This window comes from Schistocerca nitens, chromosome 1, assembly GCF_023898315.1.
Source record: "Schistocerca nitens isolate TAMUIC-IGC-003100 chromosome 1, iqSchNite1.1, whole genome shotgun sequence".
NCBI lineage: Eukaryota > Metazoa > Arthropoda > Insecta > Orthoptera > Acrididae > Schistocerca > Schistocerca nitens.
Genome location: NC_064614.1, coordinates 803,130,752 through 803,146,577, shown reverse-complemented (window position 1 = coordinate 803,146,577; position 15,826 = coordinate 803,130,752).

Below are 15,826 nucleotides of genomic sequence, written 5' to 3'. Positions count from 1 at the left end.
TTACGGGAAGTCCCGCAGCGCGACAAGTGCTCTCCGCCCTTTTGTTACGCCGGAGAAGATAACAGAGCCGGGCGGCGGTGGACTTTAATCTCTCTTATACGTGCTCTCATTACAACAGGTGGTGAGTAGCCAGGCGCTGCCGCAATGGTTATCCCTCCTCCCCCGCCCTCACTTCAGTTATGGCTTTTCGAATTGTGGGGGAGAACACCGAGCGAGGTGGCCCAGTGGTTAGCCCACTGGCCTCGCATTCGGGAGGACGACGGTTCAGGTTCTCGTCCAGTCACCAAAATTTCGGATATCTGTGATTTCCTTAAATCACTCCTAGCAAATGTTAGGGTCGCTAACTCGAGTACAGTTCCATCTACGGGAAGCCCACAAATTCGCAGTTCGTAGAGAATATGTTTGCGTTTAAGGTGCAAAATCCCGAGCCAAGCTCTAGAGCTCGCCCCAAGTTAATTAGAGCAGCGGGAAGCGGGGCAGCGGTACAGTGACAGCCAGTCAAAGGCTAAGCGCCGGTTCCTGTTCCATTCGCCTGCTCTCCAGGAGAACAATGTGATAGATGAAATTCCATGGTCTTGAGCGTTTCATCAACGGCGCAGAGACAACGGCTTAGGCAGATTATTAAATGCGCATCCCCTCTGAGATGAGGTGACTCAATTTCGGAAATACTTTTACTTTACTGAGTAAGTATTTGTCCCACATCCCAAAGGGTTTCTTCTCCTTTTTTTAATGGAAGTAATGTAAGCTTTGAGATGGCTTTCATTACGAGTGGAAGTAACTCACGAAATTACGTATTGAAACCTTATCAAGGAAATAGTGGAGAGAGAACAGATTGTATTTTTTTAGAAAAAAGTAACAAAATTTTGAGAATTTACTCAGATTTCTTTTCTGTTTGCTCATGTGGCATGTGAAGAAGGGCCACTGAACGATCTTATCAATTAATGGAAGGGTGTTGAACATTGTTACGAATCTGATACCAGAGAGACGATCATGAAAATTGCTAAGAGTGCAGCATCTCTGAATGAGAGATCTATTATGATTCTGAAAGAGGATACCGACTGGTATGGATTGCAGATTATGATGAACATGAGCTGTGTAACGATTGTATGTGTCTGCTATTGTGATGTAAATTACTGATACAAAGATAACAGGTTCATGATAGGAAAGTATCAAACAACAACTGTGACCCATTAGATAATTCGCCGTTTTCACAAATTAACATTTTTGTAAGAAAAACGTACTGATCAATTAAGTTTCATATTAATACTAACATCAAAACATCAGAATTATAGTGATGTATAATGTGACAAACTACTGAAATTTACCAATATAAACAAAAGGAAACAGTATTCAATAAACACAAATTCATCTGAGTTTATGAACAGTAAGAATGAAATTTGAATCTTGCAATAAAGGGAAACTACATTTACCAAATAGGGAGCGCATCCGATTTTATGGCTCAAATGGCTCTGAGCACTATGGGACTTAATATCTGAGGTCATCAGTCCCCTAGAACTTAGAACTACTTAAACCTAACTAACCTAAGGACACACACACATCCATGCCCGAGTCAGGATTCGAACCTGCAAACGTAGCGGTCTCGCGGTTCCAAACTGAAGCGCCTAGAACCGCTCGGCCACACCGGCCGGCCGGATTTTATGAAGAACAGTTAGTAGAGAATTTGAACACTATTCTTTTATGAACGGCAAGAGGATCAACAGCTTGATTATAATTTACAAAAGTTCATTAGTTAATTCCGCTAAACTCCACAGCCTAAGACCCTGACGGCAGTCGCTCAACCCAGGTATAGCTCCAAGGAACAAGACAGTTACTCAACATTTGCAAGGTATGACAGACGACGTGGCAAAGCGCTCCCGGGGCAGCAACTTAGACCTCGGCCGTGCCAGTACAAACAGAGCAGTTACAGTTAAATCCTCTGAGGGGTGAATAAGTATTGCTAAAACGCCTTAAGAAACACTAGTTTAGGTGAGATTAATCAAAGCGGAAAATTTCATCCTAGGTAATCCGTTTATGATTAAAACACATCAACGCAGGTTAGAATAAATACACTTTAATAAATCACAATTAGACTTCAAATTCATACCCAGTACCTGATACAGTGCCGTGACACTGCCACCGGCTACAATGCCTCTCACCAGTGTTATCATTTCAAGTCTTAACATAGCACTGCAAGCTGATGCACACAAGCGGTTTACAAATCAACAGAATCACTTGGCTTCAAAGAAGACGCACTAACAACTATTTGCCACTCTCAAGCCAAGGCACACTGCAGAACAAAACATACATATCATTCATTGAAAACGAAACAATAATATTGTCCTAATTTTCCTTCAAAAGGCAACGGCCTTGCCGCAGTGGCTACACCGGTTCCCGTGAGATCACCGAAGTTAAGCGCTGTCGGGCGTGGCCGGCGCTTGGATGGGTCACCATCCTGCCGCCATGTGCTGTTGCCATTTTTCGGGGTGCACTCAGCCTCGTGATGCCAATTGAGGAGCTACTCGACCGATTAGTAGCGGCTTCGGTCAAAGAATACCGTCCTAACGGTCGGGAGTGCGGTGTGCTGACCACACGCCCCTCCTTCTCCGCATCCTCCTCGGAAGATGACACGGCGGCCGGACGGTCCCGGAAGGGCCACTTGTGGCCTAAAGACGGAGCTTTTTTTTTTTTTTTTTAATTTTCCTTCAAATACTATAACCTCAGGGTCAGAATATCAATTGGCAGTATGTTACGGTGCACTCTCTCCACCATCAGTTACGCTTTAACTCCTTTTCAAATAACAGACAGAGGCCCCTGCTTCGGAGCACTACCTTCGTCACCTTCTTTAGCGGCTGCCCAACGTTCGACAAGTCGCTCGGCGATCCGGCTGGGTACATGCGTTGTCAAACCCGTATAGGCCCAACCAAACCTTGCGGCCAGACACTGCCGCTCCAGCCCATCCTCCTTCCGTCACGTGCCGTTCGCAAGTCACCGCCTCCGCACCGAGCCTCCACGCCTCAACTAGCAAAACCAAAGATAAGTCACAAGGGAAGTGACTATCCATACCGGTGTCAGAGGTAGTTAGGCCAGCAAACCGAGCCACTACGGCTTAGTTACATTTGTTTAACTTGTAAAATAATGTTTGTAGACACAACTAATGCTACTGGTTAAATTTGACGAATAATGCTAAAGTTTATGTAACTCAACATCATTAATTTTGAATGTGATATAATAAGATAGCGATCCTATCCTGTACTGTTGCCGTCGTTGCTGGAATACCGCTTATGGTTCGGGTTTTATTGTCCCTGTTACTACTCCGTATAAACACACCTCGGAAGCCCAACGGTACTGACTTAACGCAGTGTGAATCTCAACCGATAGGCGTCGCTGGATGCCGAAATGGAGGGGCGTGTGGTCAGCACACCGCTCTCCCGGCCGTTGTTAGATTTAGTGACCGGAGCCGCTACTTCTGTCACGTAGTTCCTCAGTTGGCCTGACAAGGGCTGAGTGCACCTCGCTTGGCAACAGACCCAGACGGTCACCCGTCCAAGCGTTAGCCATGACAGACCGTGCCTTGCATTCGATGATCTGATGGGGACCGGTGTCACCAATAAGTTCCGATAAAGTGAATATCGCACGACAGTAATTTGCGAACTTTCTTCCAAATAAGCACGTAAGATTCCGCTTCAGAAATCTTTTTTTTTTCTCATAAAGGGAAACAAATCGACGCTTTGTCCGACACTTGTCACCGCAAAAGGACATGCCGAGCAGTATTTGTCTGAGCTGTCTCTAGCTATGCATTGCAGCAAGTAATTTGTAAGTGTCTATCGAAACACGAGAGAAAATGCACATGATGTCACTTAGAAGAGACAACCTTTATGTATGCCGGCCCGTGTGGCCGAGCGGTTCTAGGCGCTTCAGTCTGGAACCGCGAGACCGCTACGGTCGCAGGTTCGAATCCTGCCTCTGGCATGTATGTGTGATGTCCGTAGGTTAGTTAGGTTTAAGTAGTTGTAAGTTCTAGGGGACTGATGACCTCATATGTTGTCCCATAGTGCTCGGAATCATTTGAAATCCTTTATGTATACAGGGCATTTCCTTATTATAGGTACAAAGGAAATGATTAAGTGTATCACAGTGAAACTTGGAAATAATCCTAAAAACATAAGTCCAGAAACCAATGGTTTCCCCAACTGAGTACATGAACATTTTATAGCAGAGACCCCGAGGATCCATACTACAGATATGCTTTGGAGAAAAAACGCATTGTAACTATTCCACACAGGCATCGTTCACGTAAAGCCGCACGTTTCCTCAGTCATGCCCGCGCATGCTGAAAAATCTACGGTTGTTCCGAATGCATTGACAGCCATACACGATGCGTTCGCAGAAGTGATGCTATGAGCAAAGTTGGAATTCAGCACAGCTTTTAAATAACTCTACCCCAATAGTCAAACGGGCACAAGTAGGGAGACATGAAAGGCTATAGTATGCATGAGACAAAACCGCTACACTTGCTGTAGAAACGCTGTTTGCCAGAACTTAAACAACAAGAATGGCGAAAAATCAAACCAGCGCAGTTTGTCACTTCGTAATTTACGCTTCACATGCGGTGTTTCGAGTACCCTTAGACCGTAGCGGTGTTGAAACATTGGCATGACTGCACTTGTCCATAGTCTACTTCCTGTTGGACAAACCAGTAGTTCCCAGAGTTTTGTTTATTATGATTACTTGCATATTTCGTTATTCTCTATACGCCCCTTTTGGCTGTGCCTATGATGGTTAAGCAACCTATACACACATGTATTACCAGCCGTTCGTAGTCTAGTGGTCAGAAACACTGCCTGTAGACTACGACATCTCGGGCTTTATTCTCGACTGCGTTGGAGATTTTCTTCACTCTGGGGCCGGGTGTTTGTGTCTCATCATTTCATCTCATCTTCAGCAACGTACATACCGCCTAAGTAACGCTAAATAGAAAGACTTGCACCAGGCAGCCAGATAACTGCAGACAGAGTCTCCTGGCCAATAATGCCTCTCGTTACACAGGGTTTAACGGACCCAACAGATATTACTGCTGGTAATTGAGGGCGGTGTACTGAGCAACATTTCACCAGGATTTACTTCATTTGCAAATAATTATAGCCATTAAAAGCAGTGTGTTTTTAGCTTGGTTGGTACCTCCAAGTACGCGTGGCAAGAGAAATCCATTAAAGCCTATTTTTCCCTGGCCAACAAATCAGGTGCTCAAGGGTGGATACGTGGACGCAAAACGGTTAGCAGAATACTCCAAACTGATTATAATATGAATACGCGGCGTGATTTGTGTTATGAGTTACAAGAGGTTGAAATATGTTAGTACTATAACAATAACATTTGTTTCTGTGTTAATCCACTCTGAAATGTATCGTTTCCTGTTAAATACAATTTCTGCTAGACCCCGGAGACGTTTCACGTTCCTGTTTGCGGTCTTGTAGCTCCTTGTATCAATATAACAACATTAAACTTTCCGATCTTGACCTGTGTCCCAACTGTACATCACATATAACCTTAAGGAAAGTTAGCGGAAACATATGGCGAGTTTTGAATGTCTTTGCTAATGTATCTGTAAGGGCAATTTACTTTGTTTCCTTATGTGCGATTCTGAGTCTACCTTGCTAGCAGCAACAACGGTTACAACTCAACATATACTGTGTAAGGGGCCTGTAAATGAAAAGGAGATGGAAGAAAGTTAATAAACTGTTTATTATTTCGAAAGTAATCGCAATAACTGTTAATATATTTATCCCACTGTGAGAGAACACGGCCAAAGCCTTCGTGAAAAACTTTCTGCTGTTGGCTACAGAACCATGATTCTACCCAGGTGCGCACATCTTCTTCCAAAGAAAATCGACGGCTGCGAGTGTCTTTCTAAAGGACGCCAATGTATGGAGGATATATAAGGAGATCCCGGAGATACTTATGCAACGTACGCGAACAACCTCGGCAAAATGTATGCTCGCCTAGGTACGATCATGATTTCGTGGGCAACCGCAACCACTTTTCCGTGAAGCGTTGACGATGTTATCTCACAGTGGAACAAATGAGTGTTCACAGTTATGACGATTACTTTTGAAATAATATATAGCTTGCTTACTTTTTCCCATCTGCCTCTGTTTTCATTTGACGGCCCCTTATGGAGGGCGTAACGGCTGTAAGTGCAGATATTTTTGTATGTGGTAGCTTCATTCGGACACACGTCGGTGTGATGGTTGTTTCTTTCTCTGCGACTGACTTCCCGCAACACGTTGTTTACTGCACGGTCGTAACAGCCCCACTAAATGGCATACGTCTGTCAGTATAGACTAACCGAATTGTATCTATGTGCCCACACTTCAACATGTGACCTGCTGCCCAGGGGAAAACAACCAAGCCAAGGAGCCAGGGCTCGATTCTCCGCCAGGTCGAAATCTTCTCCACTCGGAGTCTGGGTTGTTTTGTTCTTACATTCTGCGGCGGAGCGGTTCCTGTCATCCTTTACCTGCGTCCACCTGTGAACTCGTTACAGCAGATCGCCCGTAGGAAAGCCGAGCAGAAACCTACCGTACTGCAACTCGTAACAGGCTGCATGCAACATAACTACTCCATGAATCGGGATAAGGTCTTGATTTTGAATGAAACGTCGAAATACTGGCAAAACTTCTGTACATTCTGAAACTCGATAATGTACATGTTCACTGCCAAGCCCGTGCTAATCTCAACACAGTCGTGCACAAAACCTTTCATACACGTTAGCAAGTTTATGGTAACGTATTTCCCGAAATCTGAACAGTTACTAAGCACGGATTGTTCTTAAATGAAAATGGTCGCCATACTATTAAATTTATGGGTGTCTAACGCACTCATATTTTTAGTCACCGATCTTCTCAATATGCCACGCGGAACTGTCATTTCTCATACACAAAATTACTTAAAAAATCTGTACTTTCTAAAGAACATACCGGAATAAATATGCCTTCACTTAAAAACACTTTTGAAACCTGTAGCACAACTAAAACCGACAAATTATAACTTCCTTCGTAGCTCATACTACACACGACCATACCATTGAAAGGCTGGGCCCCGACTACTTTAGACTGCTGTAAGCATTCTATATCTCCAAGAGAAAAAAAGCGCGAAGAATGCTCCGTTATGATTTGTCAGTTTTCTTTAATGTCAATACCAAAACATTATTCTCGCGCGTTAGGCAGCACTTTTCATGACTAACCAATCAACAAATAACACTCTTTCGGAGTGCAGTTTTTTCCAAATAAATATTTAACATTCTGATATTTTGTTTACGTTATTAACTATTTTCATTCGCATTCGAATTAGCTTTCAACATAAAATTAATTAACATATTATGATAGAATATTCCCCGTCGTACAACGTACATCACTAGAACAATGATCTACATATTTACTTTAGACCACATTCACGCAACACTCACACTACTAAAGGCATATACAAATCTGTACGAAAGTAAATATACAAAAAAAAGCCTTCAAGAAAGGAACAGAACAATTCAAAAAAACATTCTCGTGACCTGTTTTTTTTTTAATGTATCATGCAGTCGTACTCGGCTGAACCCGATACAGACAATCTGCCACTGTTCACGCATGAGTCATTCTCCCGATACAGAGGCTCTAGAAACGAGCAATATAAGTTCTTATCGTCATTATTAACATTCCAGTGTTGTTATGACTGAATTGGCACCTCCTGAAACCCAGTATATTAAAAAGGAAAATAGCACCCAACCTAAAAAAGATAAGATTGGTAATAGATACAATTATTAGTCTTCAAATGACAAAACTAATGTACTGTTGTTCAGTACAGTGTCCTCAGTCACCAATAGAAATATCTGCACTTATGCCGACTACACGCTTTGTATTACTAACCGACTAACCCAGTTCATGTTTCATGGCTGACAGCGACAGTCGCTTGTTGACTATCTAACGGCGACCAGGGCCAAGAAAGATTTGACTTTCGCTATTCTTATAATTACTAAAAGAACTTAGAACTTTAAAATGCTCTCAAAATCTGCTCTTTAAGGAAATAGTATACGTGTTTGAAGCAGCGTAGCTGACCACGCGCAGATTATCCGGACTGCATTTGTCCAGTATTTCAGAATGTGCAACACTTGGCGACCGCCAACAAAATTAAAACATAATTTGAAACCTTTTGTAATTTTTTTCTCTTATGCATACTTAATGTCGGATATTACATACATTAACTCATTTTTAAGGTAATGAGACTTTCCTGGCTCTTTTATCAATGGGCGTTCGACTCTTTGAAGCTAGGGGTTTAACGATCTCAATCTAAGAATAATGAAGATGTGGCTTGACGATGGCTAAATGAAAACTGGTTAAGTCTGACATTGTCAAGAGGGAGATGGTCGCCGTAATGTAATTTATTAAATAAAAATTTGTAATGTAAAAATGTTTTAAGGCCTGGACGGCGATTTTCATTATTCTAGTAAAGTATGATGACTAGTCGGTACCTTTCTTATTTGCATTTATACTACGTATACTGTAGTGGGAAAAATATATGCAACGGTTACAAGAATTATCAACTGTTCCAGAAGCTGGCTTCCAAAGGAGTGGGGTTGTGACATTTTACTTATACTTCTCAACCTGTGCACATTTTATAAGAATGACTATTTTGGACGCCGCGATGGATCACTTCTTTGTAAGCCAGGCTATAGAAAACTGAGAATTCTTGTTACTGTTGCATATACTTTTCTCACTATAATATTTGCTGTACAATTGAAAATAATGGACATTTGATCCTACTTTTACTAACGCAGCTAGACAGTCTTTGTAGTCCGCGTCTTACGAGGTTGTGATCCGAAGATTGTTGCAGAAAGCAACCGAATTTAGTCTTCAATTTTGTTTAAAGAAAATTGCAGTCTATCCAGTAAAAGTCTTTTAGATAAAAATATTTTTATTTAATAAACGATGAAAATTCTATAAGAGGCACGAGGCTGGTTTTATAATTAAGTTTACCACCGTCAGGTCCTAAGCCGAGATTTGGGCGCTGTTCCTTCGGAATACAGTGCACAGCCGTCACTACTCGCTGGCGGCGGCGAGAATAAGACGCAGTGGGAGGGAGTGGCGTGCGTCGGGCTGCCGGTAGACACCTGTCTCCGTCACGGGGGCCGGTGGTTCGTTTCCGCGAGGAACCCAGGGGAACGACCTGTGGTGCGACCGGCGCGTGGCCAGGCTCACCCCGGAGCAGCCCAGCTGCGCGCAGTAATGGCCGGTGCTTGCTCGCAAGCCCGCCACGGCGCGCCGCCTGAATATTCATACCGGGCCGAGGCGCGGGCACTGTGTCTCCTGAGGAAGCGGAGCCGACGGCCGAGCGACCGAGCAGCGCTAACTCGCAACCGGGCGTGCAAACACCCCCACACCTGCTGCAACCGCCTGCGTTGGTGAGGACGCTCGCTCTCAGTAATTACACCAACAGGCCCTCGCCGTACCACCAAAGACCGCTGTTTATCGCCGCTGCTTAGTTTCCATTAAACGAAGACACGGCAAAACGACTTTGTCTATTAAGACACGAAGCTGATAAACTAAATTTGGAGTGTGCCATCGCATCTGTTTCCCCTTCTAATATTTCGGCCGTATGCCGACCGGCCACCTTAGCGTGAACCGACAGTTTGACGCTAGTGTGGGGATATAATAAATGCAGTTGTCATGTCGTCAGAAATTCGTGGTCGACGTGTGCCATATTAGTTGTCCAATACAAAAGCTTCTCGTGAAATGTTTTGATTTAAAAAATGTCAGATTGAGCCATTATCGGATGTAATTTTTGAGAACATTTCTCTTGAATAATACCAGTCTGACAAAATTATTTTCAAAATGAACAGGAATAGTCTCGGCCGCAAAAAACATTTATTTTACGGTAACCTGTCAGTTCTTGACTATCTCCAGACCTGGTGCCATGATGGTGGGCGGTGATGGTGAAAGCAGAAAGTGTTCCGCGAACGACCACTGAGCAATTAACATTGGTGGAGTCGTAAAACTTGCTCCGTTCACCGCCACCGCTTACCATCATGGTACGAGATCAGAAGATGGTCAAAAATGGCCGAAACTGGTTACCACAAAATAAACGATTTTTCGGTTGAGACTGTGTGTTCATTTTTAATTTACGGATGTACTAATCATTTTGATTATGATCTTGTGTGAAAAGGACTCGGTTGGTTGGTTTGGGGAAGGAGACCAGACAGCGAGGTCATCGGTCTCATCGGATTAGGGAAGGACGGGGAAGGAAGTTGGCCGTGCCCTTTGAAAGGAACCATCCCGGCATTTGCCTGGAGCGATTTAGGGAAATCACAGAAAACCTAAATCAGGATGGCCGGACGCGGGATTGAACCGTCGTCCTCCCGAATGCGAGTCCAGTGTCTAACCACTGCGCCACCTCGCTCGGTGAAAAAGACTCGCTTAAGCGCTATTTTCTTTTATATAAATGACTGTTAGTTGCGCTATTTACTGTTACCGTAACAGCTTTATTTCTGTCATTTTACTTCAGATGTCCACCAGTCCAACGGCAAACGTTGTCCAGGTGAACACTGTGAGACGGAAAAATAGCAAATCGACGAAAGATAGCAAAATATGTTCACAGACTTTACGAGAGGACCTGTGTTACTTGCCGGTCCTATATGAAAAATTTTGCTCATAACCGGAACTCGGGCTCGGATTTCCCATTTATCGAGAGCGGTCCACTTAACGACTTAGTCTATCTGTGCATGCATCCCGGACCAACAAGTGAATCTGCGAGCACTAATGTCTGAACAGATTAGACTGTGACTTAATGAAGTAGATAGTGTGACATATGGAAGATTAGGTTGTCTCGGGAGACGTACACGGATAGCCTAAGTAGTTAAAGAGACCGCTCGCTGTAAGCGGAAATTCCGGGTTCGAGTCTTAGTCCGGCGCAAATTCTCATATATTACCAACGAGTAGTATAGCAATATCCAATACAGCTGATGCTGAAAGAATTCACAGCCCAGGTGATATATTTCAAAATATGGAATCTGCTTGTTACCCTTCAGTCATAGTTCTCAGGATATCATGTGAGACAAGCGCAAGTTTTGTAGAACGGTACTGATTCGTGCTCAGAATTTTCCAGGCTCAAACAGATTTTTCATATTCGAAATAAGAACATGTTCAAGAATTCAGCAGCAAACCGATGTTAGGGATGTTGATCTGTAATTTTGCGGGTCCGTTCCTTTACTTCTCTTACATAAAGAGTCACCTACGATTTTTTCCAATCACTTTGGACTTTCCGCTGGACGAGAGATTCGTGATAAATCCCTTAGGGCACTGTCTGTTAAACCCAAACTGGACTTCCAACCGGACATGGCTCTGAGTTGTTTCTCTACTCCAGGGATGCCTATCCGTATTGCCTCCATTCAGGAGCCCCTCCGATGGTCAAACGACGGGTGTGTTTTTAACCGAGCGAGGTGGCGCAGTGGTTAGCTCACTGGACTCACATTCGGAAGGACGACGGTTCATGCCCGCGTCGGCAATCCAGATTTAGATTTTCCGTGGTCTCCCTATATCACTCGGCGCAAATCACGGGAGGGTTCCTTTGAACGGGCACAGCCGATTTCCTTCTCCACCCTTGACACAATACGACTTGTACTCCGTCTCTAATAGCCTCGGTGTCGACAGGACGTTAAACCCAACCTTCCTTCCTTCTTTCGGTATGCTTGTACGATTCTCCTGCATGAACGACGCCTTAAACGCCGAATTTAAAATCTCGGCTTTCCTTTTGCTGCCTGCTACCACCCATCTTCTACGGCCACTCCAGACTGGTGTGGAGGAAGTGGTCTCATTGACTCCTTAATGCCTTCTTCAGAGACCTTTTCGTGTCTACTTTGAGCGGCGGTGTGTTTGAAATGTTTTCCTCGGTCACCTATAAGAAGCCCATGTGACTTTACCGATAGGCGTCGCTGTTGTGACCTCCATGTTAAGGCGTCAAATGAAGAGGTGAAATGTGGATGGGAGTGGGGTGTGTTCTCTTCCCATCGTGTTGGTGGCGTTGGACAGAATTATGGAGAAATTTGGTGCCAATGAGACATCATTAACATACCTTATGGCTCACCTGAACATCGGAGCTGTGGCCTATTTTTCGCATGTGTCGACACCATGCAGTTTGAAGCGTCGCTGAGCCAAAGAGCGACGTCGCAGGGCGCCAGGCTTTTGCATCATCAGAGAGGAAGGCTGGAGGCACCTCTGAACCAAAACTCCAACCTGTGCATCGGAACGGGAGATAATTACGGGGTTGCAAAAAATTTTTCTTCCAACGGTTTTGTGCACTGAATATCATGCAGCAGACTTGTAGATGTAACCATTTATGTTGAGGACGTTCTCTCATATCTCTTTTTCCCATTTTCGTTTCAGCCATAAGCAGACTAAAATGCCATTTTCAGATACTGTACTTCTCATTCGTATTTTTCTAATCCTCTAGGTTTTTCGCCTTTCTTTCCACTTAGGGCTAATATATAAGTTTTCTGGCAAATGTTGACGATTCTCGGTCTTATTTGTTTGGTGCCAACAGCAGTATTCCCCAAGTGCCCAGTTGCGACGCTTCTACGGTTCTGTGGCAGCAGGCCGAAAGAGGCAAATACATTTTCACTTACAGCATCTTACCTGAAAAGTGGAAGTGGTGAAGCCCTATTCATTTTCCCAAGTGGTTTTTTGCATCGTAGCAGTATGACATTGTGTTCTGCCTCAGACAACAACAAAATCGTTTGTTAATAAGTTTACATCCTCGTATACAGCGTGAACTCTGAGATCAGCTAAAACTTTTCGGAGTTTCTTCAGGGATATTTTCTGTATACTTTAATATAAGGTGGCTCCGGTAGCTTGTTGCCTAGTAGCATTGTGTTTATGATTTATTCAAAATGGCTCAAATGGCTCTGAGCACTATGGGACTTAACATCCGAGGTCACCAGTCCCCTAGAACTTAGAACTACTTAAACCTAACTAACCTAAGGACATCACACACATCCATGCCCGAGGCAGGATTCGAACCTGCGACCGTAGCGGTCGCGCGGTTCCAGACTGTAGCGCCTAGAACCGCCACTCCGGCCGGCAAATAACCAACACACTGATGTGGGTACATCTTAAGGTACTACATATAAAATTATCTGATATCTCTTACTCCCTGTATAAAATCTTTGTGATTCTTGTCGGACCTACAACTTTAATAATTCTACATCTAATATTTTTCGTTTCCTTCTTGTATTTCGCTTCTATAAAGGAAATTTGGCATCCCTTCCGTGTTCTGATGAGTTATTATAAGGTTTTTGGGGTGGGTCCCATAACAGGCAAAATTCGCAGTCATGAAAGATGTGAGAGACTCATATTTCATGCTACTTCATAAATTGTTGTAGAAAACAATTAGCGTTTATTTAACGGATCATTGGTCACAGTCCTTCTAGATGCAAGGAGAACGGTCGGACGATAATGGGAGGGATGGTTAGGTGAGTAAGACCTTTCGTGTACACCACTGAAGTAGTACAATACTCATTTTGTGGAGGATTATCAGTTTTCTGGTTGGTTTGATATGACCCTGCATGACTTCTTCTCTGGTATCACATTCTTCCTTAAACCAAACTTCCTCAATGAAAAAAATATATTAGTCATATTGCAAGTTGACTGGCGTATCTCACAGGATGTGTTAAACCATCCAACGGAATGGGTGTTCTTCCTACGCGCATTTCTCTTTGGTATTTTTTCCTTTCCAGGTACGTAAGAGTCGCGTCGTAGGTGTGGTTGTGAGGTGCTGGTGAGTTTAGGATGGATGCGAAAACAGTTTAGTGTTATGTTTGTGCTGCACGGTGATGGCGATGATGAGAGAAGGGAGAAAGCGAAACCTGTTGTCGACATATAGCTTTTTCTTCCTGATAAGCACCAAGCGAGCCACCGATCATAACTTCACCATCCGTCTGGCGGATCAGCATTAACAGTGTCAGATGTTCTCATTTCATGGGACACTGCGTAGAGGTTTAGAATCAATCAAAGAACCTCAGTGCAAATTCTGGTGACCGAGACCATTACGCCACCACCTCTTCACCCTTTTCCGACCAAATGCCGGCAGTGAAAATATCATCCAACACAGGACCGGCATACCTCCAAACCGAGAGACACCTCATATCGAGGGTTAGAGACCTCACCTATGGAGGCAGATTACTCTATCGATTATCTGTTGGATGTAGTCCAGTCTCTGACTTCCACTACAAGTGTTGCAATCTGTGGCTCACCTCTAGTACAATGGAAGTTATTCGCTGACATTTTAACATGTATCCTACCTTACTATCCATTCTCTGGTCAGTGTTTCCGACACATTCGTACCGTCGACGATTCTATGGGGGACCTCTTCATTTCTTATCAGTCTACATTTACAATATCTGTTTCCCACAGTCCATGGTTCGCTTTCTTACTATGCTGCGCTTTACACGCACTTTTTCGAAAACATCTTTCCATAATTAAGGCCTGCGTTTGATATTAATAGTCCAGACATTCCTTAGCGAGGACTACATTCTTGGGCTATTTTGGACTGCTTCTTCCATTCTCCTCAATCCGTTTGTTGTTCGTCATTATGCCTAAAATACTTCATTTCGTCAACAATACTGATCTTAGTTTATCGTGAATATCATTTTTGTCAGGGTCCCTTCCTTTCGTCCTCGGTTTCACTTCATATCCTGTGTTATTTATATTGTTGATTCTATTCAACACGCCGCTTAAATTTTCCTCTCTTTCCCTGTGGGATGCGAGTTTCTTTATCTGATCTGATTTTTATTCTTTAATGCTGAATTTTAAGGTCATTTCTCAATCTCTCTTTGAATTCCTTTTAGATTTCCATCGATGTACAAGGTGCATAACAGAGGCGGTACACTACATCCCTGTTCTATGACATTTTTAATCCGACCATTTCTCTTTGGTATTAGATTGTTACTAACCCGTCTTCCCATACAGCGTATATCCACGTACTTCATCTGAATAGGGAAGTGGTGGTGGAAACCTGTAGCACTACTTTAGCCCGGTTTGGATTAGTACAACGCATATAGTGGCATCTGGAAATAGTTATCGCGATTTTGGATGGTAACAGTAAAAAGGGAAAACTGTAGGGTTAGATAAAGAGTAGAATGTGTGAAACTAATCAACGAGTATGATCTGTGGAGGAAATATGAGCAGATGAAAAAGATGAAACATAATAATAACTGAAAGACTGTTTCTCGGAACGGCAGCAACAAGCAACAGACGCCTGTTGGTCGTTGCTTTTTCTCATTTTCCTCGTTTGCGCGCCGCGTCTCAAATTCACTTAGAGACCGTTCGTCGCGGGCGCAATATCTGGCGAGTTATTGGATGCTGTGGAGGGAGTCTGCCCCCACCCCTTCTACCTGCAGACAAATTGCATCTCCTGGTGCTGCAGCCGTGTGTAGCAGGTCCTAGCACTATAAATGACGTAATAGCAAGTCTTGTCAGATAAGTCAATTCAGACTCAAGAGGGCGCCACTGAGTAAGCGGTTCTTTCATTTCCACATTCCAGTGCGACAGTCCTTACCTACATTTACACAGTACCTCAACTCAATTGCTAGTTATTGTTTTCTATGTTCCCCTCTTTGAGGATGTATTTAAATTGGGACAGAATGTTTGAGGTCTTCAAAAGGACTATAAAGAACGAAAAATAATGTGGAATCTTCTTAGAAACGAGGCAACCGAATACGCTGTAAGGCCAAACCGCGAAGGAATCGAGATACCAAATGTATTCGACAAGACAGTGAATTTTCACTCCATTA